The sequence below is a fragment of the Ascaphus truei genome, chromosome 2 (assembly GCF_040206685.1).
Source record: "Ascaphus truei isolate aAscTru1 chromosome 2, aAscTru1.hap1, whole genome shotgun sequence".
In the NCBI taxonomy this organism is placed as follows: domain Eukaryota; kingdom Metazoa; phylum Chordata; class Amphibia; order Anura; family Ascaphidae; genus Ascaphus; species Ascaphus truei.
Window position 1 is genome coordinate 181,074,637 of NC_134484.1, and position 12,875 is coordinate 181,087,511.

Genomic DNA, 12,875 nt, shown 5'->3' on the forward strand with positions numbered 1-12,875 from the left:
TTACCGGTCAATTTACTTATCCTGTACATTGTTAAGCAACAATGTAGTTTTATAAATATATTTTTCTTAAATAAACCACAAACATTAGGTAGGTGTCTTTAACAGAAAATGTTAAGTGCTTAATATCTCCACTGCACAATACGTGCATTATACAGTACTTACATTCAGCAGGAAGGTGGCTTGGTCTATTAAATAAGTATAGGAAAAAGGAAATGGCGCGGCGGTCACAGCTCCTCCAATCAGCCTCACGCAAGTAGAAAAAAAAAAAAACTTTATTTGTTATGCAACATGAACAACAGCAAAAGGACACTGACGCGTTTTGTCTGGGGTCAGACTTTAAAAAAAAAAAAAAAGGTTTAAAAGTCTGACCCCAGACAAAACGCGTCAGTGTCCTTTTGCTGTTGTTCATGTTGCATAACAAATAAAGTTTTTTATTTTTTCTACTTGCGTGAGGCTGATTGGAGGAGCTGTGACCGCCGCGCCATTTCCTTTTTCCTTCCCTTACCTGGCTTGCTATACACGGCTGGAGCACGCCGACATCACCACGCCGACAGCACCACGCAGCTGGACATCGTGCTGCTTCATCTTCAGCTACACTGGCAGATCACGCAGGCAATTCGTGAGTACTGACCGCTGAGCTCTTCTCCGCTGGACACAGGGTGCAGGTGAGGTTGTATCGGATTGCATGGACTTACCTTTGGGCATTTCCTTGGAGGTGCCCAGCTGTACTTCTACCGAAAAACGCCCCCCACCCTGTACTAGTCTACAATTGGATGAAGTTTATTGTTTATACATAACCAAGTGATGTCTTCCTCCTCTAGTATTATGGACTGAAAAACAGCCTTGGTTTTAGTAGCCCCAGGGACACAAGGGGGTCATTCCCCAATATTTTTCTATTAAATAAGTATGTAAAGCTGACATAGCAAAGCTTTTCTCAACTAAAGGTCTGTGTCACTTATACTTCTGTGACTGTTGTTTGCGCATAGCAACAGCTATGGGTGTATGCAATATATTAAGAAAAAACAGGACCCCTTTTATTTTTTCTCCTATCTTGCAGAAAAATAACAAAATTTTCATGCACATTTTAGCAATTCTAGGCCTGTCACGGTAGATGATTACTGTAACCCTGTTTCCCCCCCCAATCTCATGTCGGGTACCCTAGGGGAAATGGTGTCCCGGTTACTGTGTCTAAGATGGTGCAAACCTGCTGATAACAGGGGCCCTGGGTCTCTCGCGGTGGTATGGGGGATGATATCAGGAAAGCTTTCGAGGTAAAGCGGAGTGATACTCACTGGTACAGCGCCTCCATCTCCAACAGATCTCCAGAATGGTAGGGAGGAATCTCTGAAGGAGAACTTCTCTGTGCAACTTCTCCCTGAATGATTCCAGGCTCAGGCAAGAAGGTTTCTATGTCAAGGATATGCTTTATTTCTCCATCTGGCAGACTGCCCATCATGCAGCCTGGTCACTCAGCCGCACATCATAGGGTTGTCACCTGAAGGGCCCTAGAAGCTGTCCTAGCTCTTCTCTTACTCCCTGGCGGAGTAAAAGGAATAGTCTCCCACCTCGCCAGAGGGAAGGCCACAAAGCCTACCAGAGCCCTGGCAGCTTGCTGGGATAGACTATCCTCTCTCAAGGGGGAGATGAACTCACTATATTCAGGAAATGCTATGCAATAAGTAGTTTCAATAGGCACCACCCCTGTGTCACTGTGATTAGACACAGAGCCTGCTGACACTATTTTCACTTCTTCACTGCACATGTGTGTGTGGGGAAAACCAATTATTACTCCTGGCAAACCTGCCCTTAACAGGGATGATTAGTGCCAGGAGGAAGAATAATAACCTGAAACCTATCAGGGTTACATTACATTTAAAAATTATTTGATAATCTAATAAATATTCTTTGGAATTGGTAACGGCATGATCATCGTCAAGTTAATAGTTACAAAATGGTTGTTTAGAGAAGACGACAAAGAAGATAAACATATTATCATTGAGTCCAGGCTATTGAAATGTTTCATTTATACTGTAGGTTGCGTTTCTAGATTTCACCTAAAGAAGCAATACACATAGGTTTAGTGTTGTGGTGTTTGCAGTTCTGTGTAGAATTAAGTGATACACATACATGCTTAAGTAATTCTGCATATTAAAAATATCTCTTTTTCTGTGGGAATTAAAAGAGATGAAAATATGGCATATTTCAGTATTGTTTACCCCCCCCCCCCGTGTCTTGTTGGTCCTAGTTTTTAATTGCTGCAAGTTGTGCTTTCTAAATCCAGGTCAACCTTAAAAGTAATTTGGGCTAGAGAATTATTAAATTGGTAATAAAGCATGATGGTGTAAAAAAAAAAAAAAAAAAAACAATCATGTGTTTCAATCCAATAGGTGATATAAAACCCAACACAAAGACAATAATTTTACCTGTTTATAATCATACTTGTGACTGTTTTATGCGGACTATTCCATGTTACACTTTCAGCGTGCGTTTCAGTATTATTGTCAGGGATTACAGCTAGGGCCGCCGACAGGAGGGGACAGCCAGGACAGGGGTCCCAGGCCCAGTGGCTGCAGGGCTCTGGCCGTTGCTGCAAGTTGGGCCCGACCTCTGACCAGGCCCGACTGCTGGTCCTCTCATGGCCGGGCCCGGCTCTCCATCAGCTGCGGACTTCTTCCTCTGTCTGTCACACGCCGAGCTTCCAACGCTGGCGTGAGATGGGCCTCTGTGACGTCAGCGCGCCGGAAGTAAGCTTGGCCCAGCTTCTGGCACGCGCCAGCATGAGTGAGGCCCGGCGCACGCTGACGTCAGAAGCATGGGATAGAGTGAGGAAGAAGCCTGCAGATGAAGGAGAGCTGTGGCCCAGCCACGAAAGGACCGTCAGGCAGGCCCGGCCAGAGGTCCCCCCGCAGCCACTGGGCCCGGCTTGACCATCCGCAAGGTAAGTCTATATATTTTATATGTATTGGTGGGGTAGGGTGAGGGTATATTTTATATGTATTGGGAGGGTATTTTATATATGTATTTGGGGGGGGGTATTTTTTTATATGTATTTGGGGGGTGGGGGTATTTTTTGTATGCATTGGTGGGGGTAATTTTTATATATATTGGGGGATGTGGGGTTATTTTTTATATGTATTGGGGGGTATTTTTTATATTTATTGGCGTGGTGGGTTTTATTTTTTATATGTATTGAGGGGGTGGGTGTATTTTTTGTATGTATTGGGGTATTTTTTATATGTATTTGAGGGCAGGGTATTTTTTATATGTTTATTTAGGGGGGTATTTTTTATATGTATTGGGGTGGGGGGTATTTTTTATATGCATTGGTGGGGGTAATTTTTATATATATATGTTGGAGGGTGTGGGGGTATTTTTATATGTATTTGGGGGGTATTTTTTTATATTTATTAGGGGTGGGGTGTATTTTTTATATGTATTGGGGATGTGGGGGTATTTTTTATATGTATTAGGGGGTTGGGTGTTTTTTTAATATGTATTTGGGGGGTATTTTTTATATGTATTGGGGGGAGGGTATTTTTTATATGTATTGGGGGGAGGGTATTTTTTATATGTATTGGGGGTAGGGTATTTTTATATGTATTGGGGGGGTGAGGGTGTATTTTTATATGTATTCGGGGGTGGGAGTGTATTTTTTATATGTATTCGGGGGTGGGAGTGTATTTTTTATATGTATTCGGGGGTGGGAGTGTATTTTTTATATGTATTGGGGGTGGGAGTGTATTTTTTTATGTATTAGGGGGGTGGGTGTGTATTTTGTTTTATATATGTATTCGGGGATGGGGTGTATTTTTTGTATGTATTGGTGTGGTGGGGTATTTTTTTATATGTAGTGGGGGGTGTATGTACTGTATGTATGTCTTTATTTATGTAGCGCCATTAATGTACATAGTGCTTCACAGCAGTAATACACGTGATAATCATATAAATAATAAATAATACAAATAACACATAAAGGGAAGAAGTATTTCAGACCTAAAAGTAACATTTAAGAAAAGGAGTCCCTGCTCCGAAGTGCTTACAATCTAATTGGTTGGTAGGAAGAACGTACAGAGACAGTAGGGCGTTCTGGTAAGTGCATCTGAATGTGTGATACGGGATTTGATAGGTAAGCCAGGAGAGTGGTTTCAGAAGTGGTCTTCCATCAATGGCCTCAAGACCTATGGGGTTCTTCTTACGTCTGAGGGGATTTGGTGACGTTCCGCAAAACCTTGATCTATGAAATTGCCCCCAGAGCCTGAATCGAGGAAGGCAAGGGTAGAAACAAGAAACCCCTCCCCCGAAAGAATGATGGAAAGGAGAATCCTAGGGGGGTTATCAACAGAGATAGGGGAGAGAGAAAGTGTTCCCTATGAGACTCCCCTGGTTCTCATGGTAACTTCGCGTTTCCCGACTTATTGGGACAAGAATAGGCAAGATGTCCGGGATTTCCACAATAGAGACAAAGACCCGCATTCTTGCGACGTTGCTTCTCAGAATTAGAGAGACTAGTACCTTCCAGTTGCAGGGGTTCAGAAGTGTCCAGAGGTGGTAGTTCGGTTGTGCTCACCTGAACAGGAGGGATCCCAGATATGAGGACCCGGTGATGCATTCTCCGACCTCCTTTCCTGAAGATGGTGGTCCACTTTGATGCAGATGGCGATAAGATCCTCCAAATCGGTAGGGCGGCTGTATGTAGCCAATTCATCTTTCAGGGTTTCGGAGAGGCCCCACCAGAAAGCAGCCGACAAGGATTCATTATTTCAATCAGTCTCTGCGGCAATGGTCCTGAATTCGAGAGCATATTTTGCAACTGGACGGTTACCTTGGGAAATATGGAATAGAGTAGAAGCAGCAGATATCTTACGGCTGGGCGTATCAAACATGGAACTCCATGGTAAAGGCTCCGATGTCTTGAGTGTGATCAGACCTCCGTTCCCAGATGGGAGAAGCCCAGGCAAGTGCGTTATCTGTAAGAAGAGATAATGTACGCCATCTTGATGCGTGAAGAGGTGAAGCGGGAGGAGTTTATCTCAAACTGAATAAAGCATTGATTCAGAAACCCCTGGCACTTGTGGGGATCCCCTCCATAGTGGTTGGGTGTAGGCAGCAGGGGTTCATGAAGCAGATGAGAGGCAGACATGACAGGAGGCACTACACCAGGAGAGACAGGATTAGAAACAGGCCGAGACTCATGTATAGAGAGAGTGAGGGATCGGAAGTTCTCCTGGAGGGTGCGCATATATTGGTCATTAGCCACTAATTTTTCCTCAATGCTAGACAAGACATTGGCGTGCGTGCTCAGGACTCTTTCTACCTCAGCGGGGTAGAAGTTTGTGTTGCTGAGCATACTGTAATGCGTAGCTCACCACAAACCAGACGCGACCCGAGGGAATTGTATAAATGCCATCCCACAACCGCGAGGGCGTGCCTAGAGTGTAGATTGGTCTTGCATGCCGGGTCAGGATTACAGAAGGTAGAGTAGTCGTTTTATACTTGCCGGGTCTGGATTGGAGAGTAGCGGATTGTTGGGGTTCTTTGCCAAGGTCAGGATTGGAGAGTGGAGAGTAGTCGTTGAGGATAGCTGAGGTCAGGAGTAGAGAGTTCAGAATGGTCGTACGTAAGCCGGGTCAGGAGAGCAGAGTTGCGAAGTTCAGATAAGAAGCAGGGGTCAGGCAGCAGCAGGAACAAGGCAGGATACAGCAGGGCACAAGGCAGGATTGCAGCGAGGCACAGCGTCATATAAGATTATGCTCAGCAATGAGTGAATGAGCAATGCAGCTATTTAAGAAGCCATCAACCAATGAAGAGCCAGGGCGGAGCAGAGGAGGAGAATCGGATAGGCTGCTGAGTCACACAGGTGTGCCCTATGACACAGCCAAATTAGAAGTGGAGGCGGAGCTAGGTGTGCCGCGCGTTGCCGACGTGGAAGGCTGGCGACCTGGTCGCGCGTCACTTGCGCAACGCGCATGTCCTGCCAAGTGTGCCCGAGTCTTGGAGGCGGTACCGAGCGCACGCTGCTCCGTGCGCGTCACTGAGGTCAGGGGACGGAGTCCGGTGCGCGCGTAACTCCCCGGCCGGGCCTGCCTGTCACAAGGAGCGGGGGTGAAGACTGGGAGAACGAGCGTGCAGCGCGCCTGTGTGGAGGCGGTACCGGGAGGCGGAGACTCCATGTAGTTTACGCGCGTAACAGGACCAAGAGATCGCGCATCCTGGGTCATCTGTTGTGGCAGGGGTTTTCAGGTGAGAGGGTCTCCAGCCGCCAGAATGGCGAATCCTCACAGCTTGTGACCCCGACCACGCTATCTGCTGCCTGCCTCTGACCTCTGCTTGTGACCCCGACCACGCTTCCTGCTGTTCCTGCCACAGGGTTCCACTCCAGACGTAGATGAACCCTTGACAGTGATAAAAGACTGAAGCCTTGGTATTGTAAACTGCCTCAAGAATAAATATTGGGATATCGGAATTGTATTTTCTCTCGAGGATCTTATGGTATTTTGAGTGCTTACAAACCAGCATTGAATCCAAGAAAAAAACGAATCAACTCAAAAGAAAAAAAGAATTCCCCCATTGCCTTTAGAATGCGTTAGCGAAACATATTTTGGCAAGTTGCGACATGCTTACTTGATGATGTCATAGGGAGAGAGCGTATGATCATGGCGACTGCTGCCACCTCTCACTTACCGCTGAAACGCACTTACAAGCACGCAATTTTATCCTGATTTCTTTAACGTTATGGGGCTAGTGTTTGGATATATTTGATCCTTACACTATATGATTAGTTACCCCCGTTGTTGCTGAAGTCCGTAGCTTTATTGATCTAGCTTAAAATAGCATCCTCCTGACCAGGGTCTGACCGATTCCCAGCTCAGGTTGGTATACAATCAGAGTTACCCTTTATCATCGGTGGCTCTATGCTCCTAAGTAATTACTGCAGGTGACATCTGCACCAACATAGGTGTAACCAATATCATTGCTATCAGTGCCCTGTTAGATTTCCCGGGGCCCAGGACTACAGTTTTGGCTGGACCCCCCTTATCAGCAGTCTGGAAAGTCACCTCCTCTATTCCCTCCCCCCCCATGTATTTCTCTTTCTTCTCATTCACTCTATCACTATCCCTCAATAACCTCCCTGTGGCAGGACGGCCTGTAGCCGAGGTCAGGGAACAGTCCACACGTGTAGTTTCAGGATAATGAAAAACGTTCAATGGCTTTATTTCTCCATTACAACATAACAAACATGCGGGTACACTGTCCCTTTAAACAAATAAATCCTGCTCCATGTTGGGAGAAAAACTAACTAACACAGCAGACCTATCTAGCAGGCTGGCTGGCTAAACCATAACCAAACCTTCAGAGTCTTTTAAGCAGTCATGAAAGAAATTAAACAAATCTTACTTTGGCTGCAGTAAGTAGTGTGCTGTCTAGCAGCACATATATCCATGTGCTCTGGTCTGAGAGAGACAGCTACTGCTAGTAACAACATCCTTTTCTACCTTGCTGGCTCTCAGGTGTCAGATTACATCCTGACTACCTAACTTCCACCTGAGTTAACCCTTATGAGTGCTGGATGAAGTACTCAGACATATGTCTCCCAGGCGTAACTGATAGGAGTTGACTTCACTCTGTCACATACCTCCCATGTTTGTGTGTGGCTAGTGTCCCACACGGCTGAAGCCCGACCCTCCACTCCTTCTCTTGACAAAAAATCAGCATTTCCATGGTCCTTTCCAGGTCTATGCTGAATATCAAAAGAGAAGGATTGGAGGGCCATATACAACCTGGTCAACCTTGAGTTTTCATCCTTCATGGTGTTTAACCACTTCAAGGGTGCATGGTCAGTGACCAGGGTGAAGTGTACTCCGGCACATAATGTCTCAAGGCCTCAATTGCCCATTTTATAGCGAGGCACTCCTTCTCAATGACGGAATACCTCACTTCCCTCGGGAACAGCTTCCGGCTGATGATCAGTATGGGATGTTCAACACCATCAAATTGCTGGGACAGCACTGCTCCCAGTCCTACCTCTGAGGCATCCGTCTGGATGATGAAGGGCTCTTTAAAATCTGGGCTCCGAAGAGCGGGCCCTCTGACAGGCACTTTTTAAGCATGTCAAAGGCGTCTTGGCACTCCCAAGACCATTTAACTTGGGTCGGGGCACTCTTTTTTGTCAGATCTGTTAGGGGTGCAGAAATTTCTGAAAAATTGGGGATAAACCGCCTGTAATACCCTACTAACCCCAAAAGGGCGCGGACCTGTGTCTTTGTCTGTGGGGTGGGGACTTCCTTTATGGCGGCCACCTTGCTAGCTAGTGGCCTTACTATCCCTCCCCCAACGGCATAGCCCAAGTACTTTGTAGTGGATTTACCCAGGGCACATTTTTTGGGATTTGCAGTGAGCCCTGCTTCTCTTAAGGACGTTAGGACTGCCCTTAACCTTTTTATATGCGACTGCCAGTGTCTGCTATAGATGACAATGTCATCCAAGTAGGCCGCGGCATATGCCCTATGGGGTCGTAGTACCTTGTCCATTAACCTTTGGAATGTGGCTGGAGCCCCATGTAACCCAAATGGCATAGTGACGAATTGGTATAAACCAAGAGGGGTGGCGAAGGCAGTTTTGCATTTGGATTCTTCCGCTAGAGGTATCTGCCAATATCCTTTCGTGAGATCTAGGGTGGAGATATACTCTGCTTTACCAAGCGAGTCAAGCAATTCATCCACCCTAGGCATGGGGTATGCATCAAATCTGGATACAGCATTTATCTTTCGCAGATCGACGCAAAACCTCACCTTCCCATCTAGTTTAGGGACCAACACGATAGGGCTACACATTCGCTGTTGGACTACTCGATCACGCCCAATTCCAACATGTCTATTATCTCCCTCTCTACCAGGTCTTTTCGGCCCTCTGGCAATCTATAGGGACGGGACCGTACTTTTACGCCAGGTTCTGTCTCAATCCTATGCGACACTAAATCAGTCTGCCCTGGCAGCTCAGAAAAAACATCTGGGAACTGGTCACATACCTCTAGTAGGTCTGACCTTTGTTCCGTTGTTAACTGCCCTTCCATGGGAACCTGATGGTCATTGTACGTACTACCCTTTGGAAGCTGTGGACCCAAATCCGTCTCTCCTTCCCGAGGGTGAATGAACAGCTATCTCATCGTTTTCCAGGGTTTCAGGAGGTTCACGTGGTAGATTTGTTTACCCTTCCTGGACCCTGGTTGAGAGATCTCATAGTTCACCTCCCCGGTGCGGTGGAGAACTTGGAAAGGACCCTGCCACTTCGCAAGGAGTTTACTCTCTGATGTCGGTAGTAGTAGCATCACTTGGTCCCCAGGTTGAAAGACCCTCAAGCGAGCATTTTGGTTGTACTGTCTCTCTTGACGTTCTTGGGCAGATTTGAGGTTTTCCTTAGCAAACCGACCTATCATGTCTAGGCGGTTTCTAAGGTCTATGACATACTGAAGGGTATTCTTGGAGGGGGAAGGCTCCTCCTCCCAGGATTCCTTCAGTAGGTCGAGAATACCCCGAGGTTGGCGTCCATATAGGAGCTCAAACGGGGAGAAGCCTGTGGATGATTGGGGAACTTCTCGTACCGCAACAACAGGAAAGGGAGAAGTTCATCCCAAGCTCGCTTTTCAGTGTCCACAAACTTCCTAAGCATGGTTTTTAAAGTACGGTTAAACCTCTCTACCAATCCATCAGTCTGAGGATGGTAGACCGAGGTCCGGACGGATTTTACCTCCAATAACTTCAGGACATCCTGCATTAACTTCGCCATGAAATTTGTTCCCTGGTCAGTTAACATTACTTGGGGAAGTCCTACCCTAGAAAACAGTTCTAACAGCCTGTGAGCAACCTGTTTAGCAGTGGCTGATCTCAGAGGGAAGGCCTCAGGATATCTGGTGGCATAATCAACAACAACGAGTATAAATTTATGTCCCTTCACAGAGGGTTCGAAAGGTCCGACCAGATCTACCCCAATTCTCTCGAATGGGACGGCTACCAAGGGCAGAGGAACCAAGGGAGCCGGCTTCTGTCCTTTTTGGCTAGTTAACTGGCATTCAGGACATGTCTCACATAGTTTCATGATGTCACCATGTATGCCTGGCCAGTAAACCCGGGATGAGATGCGGTCCGTGGTCTTATCTCTGCCCAAATGACCACCCCATGGGAGAGTATGGGCTAGGGTGAACACAGTTTTAATCAACCCTTTAGGGACTAGCATCTGTCGAATGACCTCCCCTGTTTGTGTAACCTTATTCACACGATATAGTATGTCATTCAACAGTTCAAAATGTGGATACACTTTTACACCTTGTTCATCTATTATCTTGTTGTTGACCTGTACCACCTTCTCATATTGTCTAGCCAGAGCTGGGTCCTCCCTCTGCCTCTGACGGAAGTCAGGAAGATCCAGGGCTGGCAACACTCCCGTATCTATCTGTTCCCCACCCTGGTCATCCCCGGCCATGACCTGCAGTCCTTTGGGATGACTAATGTTACCAAAAGTCCCAGCCTTTCTTAACCAGTCCTCTTTTTCCGCACGTCTCTGTTTACGTGTCTTTGGGACATGGTGTCTACGGGGGAAAATCTCTGGGGGAAAAGGGAACAAGTCTCCGGGCTTCTCCGGTACCAGAGAAGTAGGCTCCGTAGGAGTAGGAGCCAACAATGTTTCGAGGTAGGGCCAGTCTCGGCCAAGTAGAACAGGAGCAGGTAGCCAGGGAGCAACTCCCACTAGTAGGCTAGCCTCTTGATCCTGGATACGCAGTAGAACGTTCGCCGTCGGGTATCTCTTTGTATCCCCATGGATACACTCGATATTCCAAGGAGAGTCATAAGATAGTCTATTGCTTGGAATTAGGCCCTCTAGGATCAGGGTTTTTTCAGAGCCCGAGTCCAGCATGGCGTTTACTTTTGTCCCCTCCAGAGATGCTGGGACTAACCACGGATTGTGGTCCCCTCGGAGACAAGCTGTGGCAGTGGTTCTGCCATATGAACAGTAAATCTCATCTCCTGAGTCCGCAACCTCGGTCGTCAGCGGAAGCTCTCGACGGGGCTCGGTGTTTGGACCTCTCCGCTGTTGGATGGGATCCTCTGTATGAACTGCTCGAGCACAAACTGTTCAAGCATCTCTGCCTTGGTATGTTTTTCTGGTTGTATCCACCTGGTACATAAGTCTACTAAGCGGTGGGCTACGACCTGGGGTCTGTCTCTGTTTGTATATTTGACTGTCCGGAACCGCTGTCGGTAGGTCTCTGGCGTGAGGCCTAGGCGATCCAGAATAGCAGCCTTTAGTTTCTGATAGTCCATGGCCTCGTCCGCTGGAAGAGCCTGGTAGGCTTCTTGAGCTTCCCCTATGAGGAGTGGAGCCAGAGTCTTTACCCAGCGATCAACTGTCCAGCCGTGGGCCGTGGCTACCCTTTCAAAATTGAGGAGAAATGCCTCTGGGTCTTCGGTTGGCTTCATTTTAGGCAGCATCACTGGTGGGTTATTTGGAATCCCTGATCTGCCTGGGGCTGGGCCTTCGGCCAGCAATTGGAGTAGCTTTTCCTCTCGCCGGGCCTGTTGCTCATCTTGCTGGGCTTGTCACTCAGCTTGCTTCTCTGCTAGCTGGAGCTGTTGCTCAAGGAACTGAGAAAAAATTGTCTCCATTTTTTTTTTTTTCTGTGTGGCCCTTCAGATACAGGGGCCGTCCAGCATCCCACTTCTGGCACCACTTGTGGCAGGACGGCCTGTAGCCGAGGTCAGGGAACAGTCCACACGTGTAGTTTCAGGATAATGAAAAACGTTTAATGGCTTTATTTCTCCATTACAACATAACATGCGGGTACACTGTCCCTTTAAACAAATAAATCCTGCTCCATGTTGGGAGAAAAACTAACTAACACAGCAGACCTATCTAGCAGGCTGGCTGGCTAAACCATAACCAAACCTTCAGAGTCTTTTAAGCAGTCATGAAACAAATGAAACAAATCTTACTTTGGCTGTAGTAAGTAGTGTGCTGTATCCGTCTGTCTAGCAGCACATATATCCATGTGCTCTGGTCTGAGAGAGACAGCTACTGCTAGTAACAACATCCTTTTCTACCTTGCTGGCTCTCAGGTGTCAGATTACATCCTGACTACCTAACTTCCACCTGAGTTAACCCTTATGAGTGCTGGATGAAGCACTCAGACATATGTCTCCCAGGCGTAACTGATAGGAGTTGACTTCACTCTGTCACACTCCCTCTCACTCAATCACACTCCTCACACTCATTCCCTCCTCTCTCCCTGGCCACACACACAATTCCCCCCAAAACTCATACAATTCCCCCCACAATATTTACCCCCCCCAAATCCATACTTGCACAACCCCCCAATACATTCTTACACTACCCCCCAATACATATTTACACTACCTCCCCACTACATTCTTTCACTACCCCCCAAATACATTCTTACACTCCCTCCCATACATGCACTACACCCCAAGTACATACATACACTACCCCTCCCACATACTTACACTTACCTTGGGTGTGATTTCTCTCCCTAGCTGCTGTGGGCCTCTCTTACTCTCCTGCGCTGCTCCTCTCATGCCACGTTGCAATGGCAATGAGACGCCATGATGTCACGGTGACGTCCGCGGCATTACTTGATGCTGAAGTTCAGAAGGAGGAGGGGGGCGGCAGGTAAGGAGGCAGCCGCAACAGATAAAATGACTTCCCATTAGATCCGATAGGCCCGAGAGCGTGGCAGAAGAATATGGGGCGGACATTTTTGCCGCCCCCAAATTTTGCCGCCCTAGCCCCGGGCCTAATGAGCAATCTGATACTGTTTAGAATACCTCATATTTCCCACCATTTTCATTACGTGCAATTTTGGAATA